Source organism: Nannobrachium achirus (genome assembly GCF_963921795.1).
Source record: "Nannobrachium achirus genome assembly, chromosome: 8".
NCBI lineage: Eukaryota > Metazoa > Chordata > Actinopteri > Myctophiformes > Myctophidae > Nannobrachium > Nannobrachium achirus.
This window is the reverse complement of record NC_137817.1, coordinates 3,115,742-3,127,827: the sequence shown is the minus strand read 5'-3', so window position 1 is coordinate 3,127,827 and position 12,086 is coordinate 3,115,742.

Below are 12,086 nucleotides of genomic sequence, written 5' to 3'. Positions count from 1 at the left end.
TTTAAGGTGAAACAGATATAAATAATATGGTCTAAATTGTGAAGGCTCCGCGGTTCCAGAGACCACTCGCTCTCCCGCCCTTTCTCTATGTCTCTCTACCTATCTCTGCTTCTCCTCTCTCTCTCTCTCTCTCTCTCTCTCTCTCTCTCTCTTTCTGGCTCATTGACTCGTTCTTTTTTTTTCCTTTTTTTTCTAATCTCAATAGCTGGCGGATGTACGATCTCGTGGCGCGTTGGCTCTACGTGCTTGTGGATCCGCTGTCTGGGGGGGGGGGGGGGGGGTAGTTATTTACCTACTTTACTTGTTAAAATGTTAATTTACTTGTTAAAATGTTAATTTCTTGATGGGGGGAGAGGGGAGCTCTGTATTGGGATATTTATTTTGTAGTCGTGATTGGGTAGGTTCACTGTTTGAAGTATGGTAGTTTACTGTTTAAGACGGAAACAGACTTAACTAATATGATTGACATTTATCTAAGTTTGCACTGGCCTTTTGGGCATGTACAGGGAGCTGTATATGGCGCAGTATGCATTATGTGTGCTGTGTTGTATATGGTTTCCTGATCATACATAACTGTGTTTTATGTAAATACTTATGTATACAGACTTTTCTTTTCTTTCCTTTTTTTCCCCCTTCTAATTAGTAATTGTGGTTTGTATGCATGGATGCATGGGGGGGCTGTATGTGGCGCAGTATGCATTAACACTGTGTGTGCTTTGCTGCATATGGCCCCCCGGATGTGCTTTTAATTTCTATTTCTAACTACATATGTAAGTGCATATATTTTTATATCATATACACTGATTTCCTTTTTTATTTATTTTTATTATTAATATTATATTAGTGCCTTGTCGTGGTGACAGCCTTATTTCCACTTATCTGTCACAAGTGTTTGGTTATTTGCATTAGCGTGGCTTATAGGGCTTTATCACATTCTAAGTGGGCCTAATGCTGGACTGATTATTATTATTACAGTTGTTATAGTCCCCTCAATTTTTTTTTTTCCCTTTATTCTTTTCTTTTTTCTCTCCCCCTTCTTTACTAGAAATGTTAACATACCATTCTCATTTATTTAAGTGATATGAAGTGGGGAGATTGATCATAATTTGAGCTGATGGAATGTTTGAGAGCTATTCAGCCACAAGAAGGCACTTTTTTGTTGTTGTTGTTTTTACTTTGGTGATCTGTTATATATTTACATAACCACCAGAGGGCAATGTATGGTTACTTTTGGGCAGTTACTTGTTTGCACTCTCTGACAGAGTGAAATGAAGGTTGACTAATAGGTTGATGGGGTGGGGAACTGTTTTTGTGCACTCTGATGCTAATGGGGTTTTCCCCCTCAAGCTTCAATGTTATGTGTTTTTTTATGTTCGTTTGATGTTGCTTTTTCCTTTCTGTTCCTTTTGGGGTTGTTTTGTTTTTCTGTTGGGAAGGTTTGTTGTGAGGGACCAACTAGGAAATTCTAAAATGTTCTACTGTGCTTGCTGTGCGTATGGTTTGAACCACAATTATGACAGAATATAAATTTCTAAGTTTCAATGTAAGGGGAGCGAATATACCGCATAAGCGAACCAGCATTTTGGGGGTTTTGCGATCTAAATCAATTGACTTTGCATTTATACAGGAGTCTCATCTTTTAAAAGAGCATTCCAACCGATTGGCTAATAAACATTATCGTGTTTTAGCCTTTTCAGCTGCTTCTTCCAAAACCAAGGGAGTAGCCATATTGGCTAGACGTAACCTTAGGTTGGATTCTTTGGGTGATTGGTCTGACAGTGACGGGAGGATAGCTGTTGCTAAAATCCGCTTGGAGGGTAAAATGCTAGCACTAGTCTCTGTGTATGCTCCAAATGTTTTAGACAAAGAGTTTTACAAATTACTAACTAAAACCTTATTGGAACTGACGGATTTCAAAATCATTGTTGGTGCTGACTTCAATGCAACATGGCAACATAACCTAGATAGATCCACTGGGGTAGAAAGCAGAGAACAAGCACTAGCGTCTGCAGAACTACGTGCTTGGGCAAACTCAACTGGCTTACTCGACATCTGGCGTTTAATGAACCCAACGGTTAGAGATTTTTCTTTTCTGTCGGGTAGGCATGCTTCATTCTCTAGGATCGATTACGTTTTTGCCCCTGTTAGCTTGTTTCATAAAATTGCCAAGGTAGAGTTGCTCCCAATGTCACTCTCGGATCACAAGGCGGTGCTGTGTGTTGCTTCACTGAAACAGGTTATAGATAGAGCTCCTAGATGGCGGTTTAACACCACACTGCTGCGCGATGCGGCATTTGTAGCTCAGTTTCAAACTGGTTTGCGTGAATTTATAAATATCAATACAGGCTCAGTTGAGGATCCCAGAATTCTTTGGGATGCAATTAAAGGCTTTATCAGGAGTAATACAACCCTCTATGCGTCCACTCAGAGAAAATTAAGGTCAGCCAAACTGGTGGGATTGGAATCTCGGTTTTCTACTTTGGATAATTCTCTCCAAAATAACTTTGATGTTAGTACAGCAACTCAGAGGGAGCTAGTTAAGAAAGAAATTAACTCCATTCTCAAGCGCCGCTCAGAATTTCAAATGAAACGCACAAGGCAAAACTACTATTTTAATAGTGCAAGACCCAGTCACTTACTGGCTTTACGTCTTAGATCCAATGAGCATTTTGCTGATATTGTTAGTGTCAAATCAACAACGGGAGCCATGGTTACAGAACCCAAAGAGGTCAATGCCACGTTTCGTGCTTTTTATGATGAGCTCTACACCTCCGAGGTCATTCACGATGATGCAGTATGCAATAATTTTTTATCCAACATACAGTTACCAACCCTTAGCGAGGCGGATGCGGAAGCCTTAGATAGACCGCTCCATCTGGCGGAATTACAGGAAGCTGTGCTCGCAATGCGTAGGGGCAAGTCGCCTGGTTTGGATGGGATACCCCCTGAACTTTATGCCATCTTTTGGGAAGATCTAGGTCAGCTGATGCTAGACATGTTTCGATATGCAATTGAAAGTGGCTCTTTCTCCAGGGATGTGAATGTAGCTATTATATCATTATTGTTGAAGAAGAACAAGGATCCCACAGATTGCGCAAGCTATAGACCGCTTTCACTTTTGAATTCTGATCTAAAAGTTTTTGCTAAGGTGCTTGCGCGTCGCTTGCAGGGTTTTATGACCACCTTAGTACACTGTGATCAGACAGGTTTCATAGGAACTAGACTAGCCTCTGATAATGCTAGACGACTATTGCATATCATCGATAGGGCTAAGGAGCTGAGGACCCCCGCCGCAGTGTTGTCGCTCGATGCGTTGAAGGCATTTGATCGTCTGGAATGGTCTTACCTGTGGGCTGTACTAGATAAAATGGGATTTGGTGCTTCATTCATACATTTTGTTAAAGTACTTTATTCTAATCCGTCAGCGATGGTCCTAACCGGTAAGATCTGTTCGCCGCTATTCACGATTGGCAGATCTTCGAGGCAGGGTTGTCCCCTTAGTCCTCTCCTTTTCGCACTTTCACTCGAACCCTTGGCTCAGACAGTGCGTCAGTCTGCAGATATTACTCCTGTTTCGATTAACAACACACAGCATCGCATTTCCCTATATGCTGACGATATTCTACTGTTCATTGAGAATGCACCACAGTCAATTACTCATGTCCTTCAAATCTTTGATCAGTTCAGTTCCATTTCCGGCTACAAAATTAATTGGACGAAGTCAGCCCTTCTACCTCTAAATGATCAGATGAGATCTGCTATCCTGCCGCCCATAATCCCAGTAGTAAGCCAATTCAAATATCTTGGCATAGATATTTTCCCCTCTCTTCAGGCTATTGTTAAGAACAACTATGGTGACACTCTAAATAAGATTTGTCTTGATTTAGATAGATGGTCATCTTTGCCCAACTCTCTCCAAGCTCGAGTTTCAATCATAAAGATGAATGTTCTTCCTAGGGTTAACTTTGTAAGCTCTATGCTCCCTTTGCCACCACCGCCGCAATACTGGAATAAGCTTCACTCTTCGATATCTAAGTTTGTGTGGAAAGGGAAACGCCCTCGTCTTAAACTTTCTCTATTACAGCGTGCTAGAGATGATGGCGGCCTTTCATTGCCCAACTTTAAATTTTATTATTGGGCCTTCACGCTCCGCCCCCTTTTAAATTGGTTTAACCCAGCAAATAAGGTTTCTTGGAGAGAGCTTGAGGAGAGTTTAGTGCAGCCTGTTGAATTGAGAGATCTTATCTATTCAAACATAACTACACATCAATGCAAAGTTCGCTTTGGACCTATCATTTCTCATTTAGTGGCAGTATGGAGAGCAGCTGAAAAGATGTGTAAGATTGATTGTAAATGGAACTTATTTTCCCCAGTGTTCAATAATCAAAGACTTTTAATCGAGGATCGCCCCATTCGCTTTCCAAGGTGGAGGGCTAAGGGGATTCGTACATTAGGGGACTTATTTGATAGAAATGGTTTACGACCTTTTCGAGATTTGTGTGACATCTTCAATCTGCCTGGAAATACCCTTTTTTTCTACTTCCAACTGAGATTGTCCATGAGGACCTATGGGGTCCCATGGCAAGCTCCCCTTAGATTGCACCCCTTCCATGAGTTTATCTGTGATGGTAACAGAACAAGAGGTTTGGTTTCCACCCTCTATGGTTTTTTATTAGACTGTAGTTATGGGCCCCTATCTGTTGATACTGTTTGGAGGAATGATGTACCAAATTTGGACCCTGACTTTTGTTGGGACACAGTGTGGTCTAACATTAGGCTATCTTCTAGAAATCCAGACCATCAACAAATTCATTTAAATTTTGTTCATCGGACTTATTTAACTCCCCGCAGACTATGTGCTATGAGGATTTTGAATAATCCCAACTGCACTCTCTGCGCCTCAAATAGTATTGGTACCTTCCTTCACATGGTTTGGGAATGCCCAAATGTGTCGTCATTCTGGAATATGGTTGCCTCAAAACTTTCAACTATTTTTAGTATTAATATCATATCTTCTCCTTCTTTATTTTTATTAAATGACGTCTCACAGTTGCAACTAAACAATATACGCAAGCGCATCTTCTTTGCTGGATTAACGGCGGCGAAGAAGATGGTAGCTACGCGGTGGAAACCTCCTCATACGTTAACGTTTCGCCAGTGGGCCTTAACCTTTCTAGATATAGTATATTTAGAGCAGTCGATAGCAAGGTTACACGGAGCAAAAGAAGAAAACATTAATATGTGGTCGGACATTGCAGATAAGCTTAAGGCTATGATTCAAGAAATCACTATATAGTGGTAACAGCCTAGCACAGGCATGCACTATTGTACATTCCGTGTTGGTCCGGGGAAAGGGGGTGGGTGGGTTTTCTTTTCCTTTTCTTGTTTTGCTATTGTTTGTGTTTGTCTGTTAATTGCATTTTTCTTTTGATTAATGTTTTACTTTTTCTTGTTCTATTCATATGTATGTCTCTAATTTTATGTTATGGAAAATAAAAATAATTGATAACAAAAAAAAAAAAAACAATGAAACTATATGGAATCTATGAACAGGTTGTGGGGGTCCCTGCTTCATCTCTCTCTCAACTAAGGGGTCCTTGGTCTGAAAACGTTGAAGACCCCTGCTATACACGGAGCCCCAGGGCACTGTATTCCCCTTACATCAAACACTGTATCTCCACCCAGCTTGTAGACCTGTCATTTTCACTGAAAGTTCGCCCCAGAATAAGGACACTAGACAACAGTGGAAATATGCCCAACATTGTGATCATTTAGAAAAACAAAGGCCCCAAATCCATCTGCTCCAAACAGCAGAGGCCAACAGTCTCATTGTTGGAAGGGTCCCAGCCAAAGTTGTTCAGGCAAAAACAAAACTAACATTAGCCGAACGGGTCGTACCATAGTCACAGTGCAGAACGGGTCGTACCATAGTCACTAGGGGTGTAACGATACATTTTAACTAATTTCCCGCGATCCCCGTCAAAACCGTTTATTTCCCGCTGTACCACGCCGCGATGCCCGTCGTTCCCGGAAATGTAATTAGCTTTAATCATCATGAAACAGTTAAAAGTATGATCGCTGTATATAGCCGTTTCGGAGTCTTAGGCCCGCCTCCTAACTGTATCCTGCCGTATTTCCGGTTCTGACCGGATCTAGGTTTCCGTATCCTGTCCATGGCCCAATCGTAGCTTCCGTCCCATCTGTTTACATTGTAAACAGAGGAAGGAGCAGCACGTTCATTTCAATTTGATAGCTGTTTGATTCTTGTGCCCGCCTGGCATATGATCCGCGCACATATCGTCTGTTATGTGCGGGAACGTGTCCACGTGTTACCATAGCGCACAATTGGCCGTTTCCAATGTTTTCTTATGTAACACCGGCGGATACAGCAGGGGTAACAGCCTGGCAACGGATTTGTCTATTCCAATGGATTTTTTTTTATTCGAAAGCTGTCATCTTGTCTACCGGTCTACTACATGAGTCGCGCACAGATCATGCACTATGCGTGCACGTGCCCACGTTAAAAGGTAAGGACAATTTGGCAGCTGCTTACTACAGCTATGTTTAAAATGGCAGCAAAATTGTTAATAGCCAAGCTCCCTTCCAGCACCCCCATTAAAAATTGCCTGGAGCCGCCACTGTCTCCCCTTAACTTTGACAGTGTTCACATGTGTACTGTACACTGTCAAAGTTACAGACTTGCAAGGGTCAATTTAGACCCCCACGAAGGAACCTAGAGAGTCTCTGAAATGGACTTTGAGAACCACTGGAGTAAGGCTTGGCTAGTCTGGGATCAATAAAATGTTTTATTTTTCTGATCTGGTCTGGAGCGGAAATAACTTTACGTCATCAGGTGGTCCGGAACTCACGGCCAGAACCAAGCGTGCCGTGCACCGCCAAAATGATTTTCCCCTATAGTTTAAAATGTGTTTAGTTTGGTACAGCACAAAGGTTACATTTCTAATCTTTTGGTATATCTATTTTTAGTCTACTCTAACTCGTATAGCGCAACTAGTCAGACTAAACGAATTGATTTCCACATTGCTGTATGGATTTGATACCCAACAATATCGACTCAGGTCAGGTGGCCTAAGCATGTGTATATTCGCTTTCCCAAACCGAGGACATCTTCGCAGGGCCGTCTACACCAGGGGTTCCCAAACTTTTTTGTCTCAGGGCACCCCATAAATATTTTTAATCCGAGGCACCCCTACATTATAATTTTCACTCCCAGCACCTTAAATTTATAGCATATCGTCGTTGTCGGGTGGAAACCGTGTATGTCCAAAACTTGTTCGTTTTGTATTTATCATCTATAAAATGTACTAAACTAGTGAAAACAGCCGATCTACAAGCACACAGTTGTAGATCGGCTGTTTTCACTAGTTTTGTGTGACAGTCTTGTATGATGAAGCAGGGCTTTGCTTTACCAAAAGACATACGCATTTGAAACTTGGAGATGCAAGGTTTCTGCCTGACAGTGACGATATTTTAATGATTATGTTACGAGGAAAATGTTGAGATAATAGCCATTTTGGTTAGAACTGACTGAAAACAACTTTGTACTTCAAGTTTAAAATGATAAGTGTCCAAATAGATTCAAAATATCAAATGATCTCACGGCACCCCTGGACTGCAGTCACGGCACCCCAGGGTGCCCCGTCACCCACTTTGAAAACCCCTGGTCTACACTACAGCCCGCTACACCTTGCTCAGTGCACATGGTGGGCATAAGAAGCATTTCAGGGACCAGCGATGAAGAGATGCCAGATCAACTCCTCTTCACTAGAGGAGACCTTGCTTCGATCAGGGAGTGGATTATTGACCGTTATCCTCCAGGGCGGCGCCATTGCCCTTTTCTGCTGCTTCATTCAATATCTGGCCACTTCCTCATTAACAGGCTGCAGGTGTAATGCAACGCTAATCAGTGGGCTGCCAGACTTTGAGAGAGAAACAAGTGGCCAGGTCTATGAAAACAAGCCCAAAAGAAGCAACTAGGCTAAGTTTAATCATCGGCTATTAGATCTAAGCTTTTTTGGTCCCATCCTCTTTTACAGTACACTTTAAGACATAATAAGACATAATAAGACAGAATAAAGCCTTAATAAGAAATAATGTGTTGGTAATTAGAGCTAATATATTTTATTAGACAGAAACAAAGACAGAATAGTAGAAAGAGCGAATACATTCTCTGGCACCGTCACCTGCCGCGGAACTGCAGCGGCAGACACTGCCGCACGACCGCTAGTTCGACCAGCAGTCGCACTGCATCGCCGGCGATAGGACCAGCAGTCCCGCCAGTTGGACCGGCGGCCGCCGCACGGACCGGCAGGTCCTGTAGCGGTAAACTGCCCGTCCGTGCGGTGGTGGCTGAGACAGAATAGCAGAAAGCGAATACATTATCAGGCACCGGCATCGCTGGTAACTGCCGCGGCAGCCACCACCGCACGGACGGGCAGTTTACCGCTACGGGACCTGCCGGTCCATGCGGCGGCCGCCGGTCCTACTGGCGGGACTGCTGGTCCTAACGCCGGCGATGCAGTGCGACTGCTGGTCGAACTAGCGGTCGTGCGGCAGTGTCTGCCGCTGCAGTTCCGCGGCAGGTGGCGGTGCCAGAGAATGTATTCGCTCTTTCTACTATTCTGTCTTTGTTTCTGTCTATAAATATATAAAATATATTAGCTCTAATTACCAACACATTATTTCTTATTATGGCTTTATTCTGTCTTATTATGTCTTAAAGTGTACTGTAAAAGAGGATGGGACCGCTTTTTTATAGATTTTTTAACAACACAAATCTTGTATGGGACAAACCCTGGTACAAATACAAAAAGCCCAAAGTTGCTTATTAAAAGCAGACATGGCAACATTGGTAACCAGGAAACTCCTTGTCAAAGGCCACGCCCACAGTGGGTGTGGTCAGGAATAAGGTGAATTGGGAGAGTGTTTTCCGCTGGTGTTTCAGTCCGAGTGTATCAAAGGGTGCGTTCGGAAATGCACACCGGGTGTGTGCTCAGTGTAGTGAGTGCCTAAACCTAACCCTAACCCTAAACCTAACCTCAGTAAAACTATGCCTAAAACGAACCCCAACCCTAACCCTAACCAGACCCGGTGCGCATTTCCGAACGCACCCTTTGATACACTCTGACTGAAAGACCTGCAGAAAGACCTGCTCTCCCAAGGTGAAATATGGAAAACCAGGACACACACATCATCATCGTGAAGCAAAGCGCGCAAAGATTCTCCTCAGAAAGATTCAACAGAACGATTCAATAGAATCGTGTCAAAAATATTGAAAGACTTACAGTAGTAAAAGCATAAAATAACAGTTAAAGTGGTTCAAATTTAGTGACGCAGCAGATCTGGGTTCAGGCATAATTAAATGGTCCAAAAAAGTCCAGGACCCTAATGTAAAGTGAAATTTTCTTTATCGTAACCATGGCCGACCCTATCGGCACTGCTGGTCCCTGGTAACCACGGCAACCCTTGTGTGCTGCAGTGCTGGTTCAGCTGTAACCATGGTAACGACCATGGTAGAACAGTGTTCCCATGTCAGCCAATTAAGTGGAGTGGTGCTGAGGACATCAAACATGAAGACAGGACTGCTTAGACTCAGCGCAGACACATGACAGGACGGGCCTCAGAACCAGAGGGGCGTCCACTTCTTTACACACTCATTATGGGGGTCTCTATCATATAATAATAGTGAATGGTAAATGGTGGATTTATATACTAGCGCCTTTATCCAAGGCGCTTTAGAATATGTGCATTAAATTCACCCTTATTCACACACACACACACACACACACACACACACACACACACACACACACACACACACACACACACACACACACACACACACACACACACACACACACACACACACACACACACACACACACACACACACACACACATATATTTGACGGCAGAGGAAACCATGCAAGGCACCAACAACCTTCTCATCGGGAGCAATTAAGGGTTCAGTGTCTTGCCCAGGGACACCCGGGATCGAACTGGGAACCTTCCGATCCCACGCTGCCGTAAGTGATTTTGCTTTGTTAAAATAAGTGTTAAATAGTTCTATAGTCTGATAGCAACCCTTGCTATAGAGCAGGGGTCTTCAACGTTTTCAAGCCAAGGACCCCTTAGCTGAGGGAGAGATGAAGCAGGGACCCCCGCAACCTGTAAATAGATTCCATGTAGTTTCATTGTTTGACAGCACAATCATCAGTGTATTTTGGATTCATGTCAATTTGTGTTTTCAGATATTTAACCACTTGAACCGTCAATGCTTAATAAACTTGAACTTTCGCTGTACTTAGTCTGCTCTTTTTACGCTCTACACCAAAGCTCTTTGCTAAAAATAGCTGATGCAAGGCGGTGTGAGGCTTGTAGATCTGCTATTTTTGGTTAAAGTTCTCAGAATATGGACACTAGGGTTCAAGTGGTTAATATTAAAAAGGAGGAAAAAACTTTCTATCACTCAAACATTCGGAGGACCCCCTGTAGTAACTTTGAGGACCCCCTAGGGGTCCCGGACCCCCTGTTGAAGACCCCTGCTATAGAGTGTTTGTTCAGTAACAGGGCTACATATATAAGGCTGAAGTGCTTATTTTAATAATCAAAATCTACAAAGCAACTAGTGTGCAGTAACTAAAGCTTTTAAATAATTGTAGTGGAGAACAACAATAATATATTTGTCTCTGAGATGTAGTGGAGTAGAAAAAAAGGGAAAGGGGGAAAGAGAAAAAAAAGAGTTGAAATCAGCACAACCAAAAACAGTGATGATGTTGGCATGTTTTGCAATGTGTGGCTACAGCACATAACGTTGCATGCCATTTCAAACAGTTTTCAGAGAGACCACGTGACTTACTGTAACATACATGATAATGTCAGAGGCTCTTTACATTTCAAATTACTTTAAAGTGTTAGTTTACCTATTTTTGACATAAAGCTGTGTGAAATACTTGCCATTAAAATAGTGGTTACAAATGTATTAATTAATTACCAGAGTCCCGTGGTCAGAGTTCTGGTCAGTTTTAGATGAATATAAAGTAGTTCTGGTGATTTGGCAGGGGCTCATGGCCCAATCATTAAAAATAGATGAATCCACAAAACTAGCGTCATTTGTATTGTTGACCTATTTCTACCAAATAGATCAACTTTCGTTCAACTTTGACCCCTCTGTCACATGGTACTATTTTTTGTGTCCAGTATCACTACGCCACTGCAACGTATTTCCCCAAAACAAGTTGCTTTGCAGTCAGCTGATCAGAACGAAACCTTGCTCTATATGGTAGAAATAGGCCAACAATACAAATGACGCTAGTTTTGTGGATTAATCTATTTTCAATGATTGGGCCACGCAAAATGGCCCCCACCCCATTGGAACTACTTAATTGCGACCAAAGGTCGCATATACCCTGAAAAACCGTGTCGCTTGAGTGACCTTCCTTCCGTAACCTTCCTTCTGTAACCTTCCTTCTGTACGGGAGTGATGTCAGTGTGATGTCAGCCAGTTGTGACATCACTTCCTGTACGGGGCGGCTACACGAAAGGTGGATAACACTATGGAGATAGTCCAGTCCATCATGTCATATGGGACTACCGTCATAGACAGTAGCCAAAAGAGAAGGTTACACAAGACTAAGAAAGACAAAAAAAGAGAAGAATAAAAAAGAAAAAAAAGGAGGAGGAGGATAAAGATACCAAAAGGAGAGAGAAGAAAGGGTGGATGAGGTACAATGTGTCTCAGAAAAGAAAATGTAACAAGGAGGTGGCAACGGGGCGGCTAGATAAAGTTATTAGGCCTGGATCCGACTTTAAGTCGACGCACAGGATTCCAGAAGTGTAGCGCTTATTCGCTCTTGTATCAAACTGGTACTCGAAACGTTCTTAGAATTTAATATATATTTTCTAAAGTAAATATGGGGGCGGCTGTGAAAAAAAGAGAAGAATAAAAAAGAAAAAAAGGAGGAGGAGGATAAAGATACCAAAAGGAGAGAGAAGAAAGGGTGGATGAGGTACAATGTGCGGTATCCTCCTTGTCAAGCTCGACGTTGGGCATTTGGACCTATACA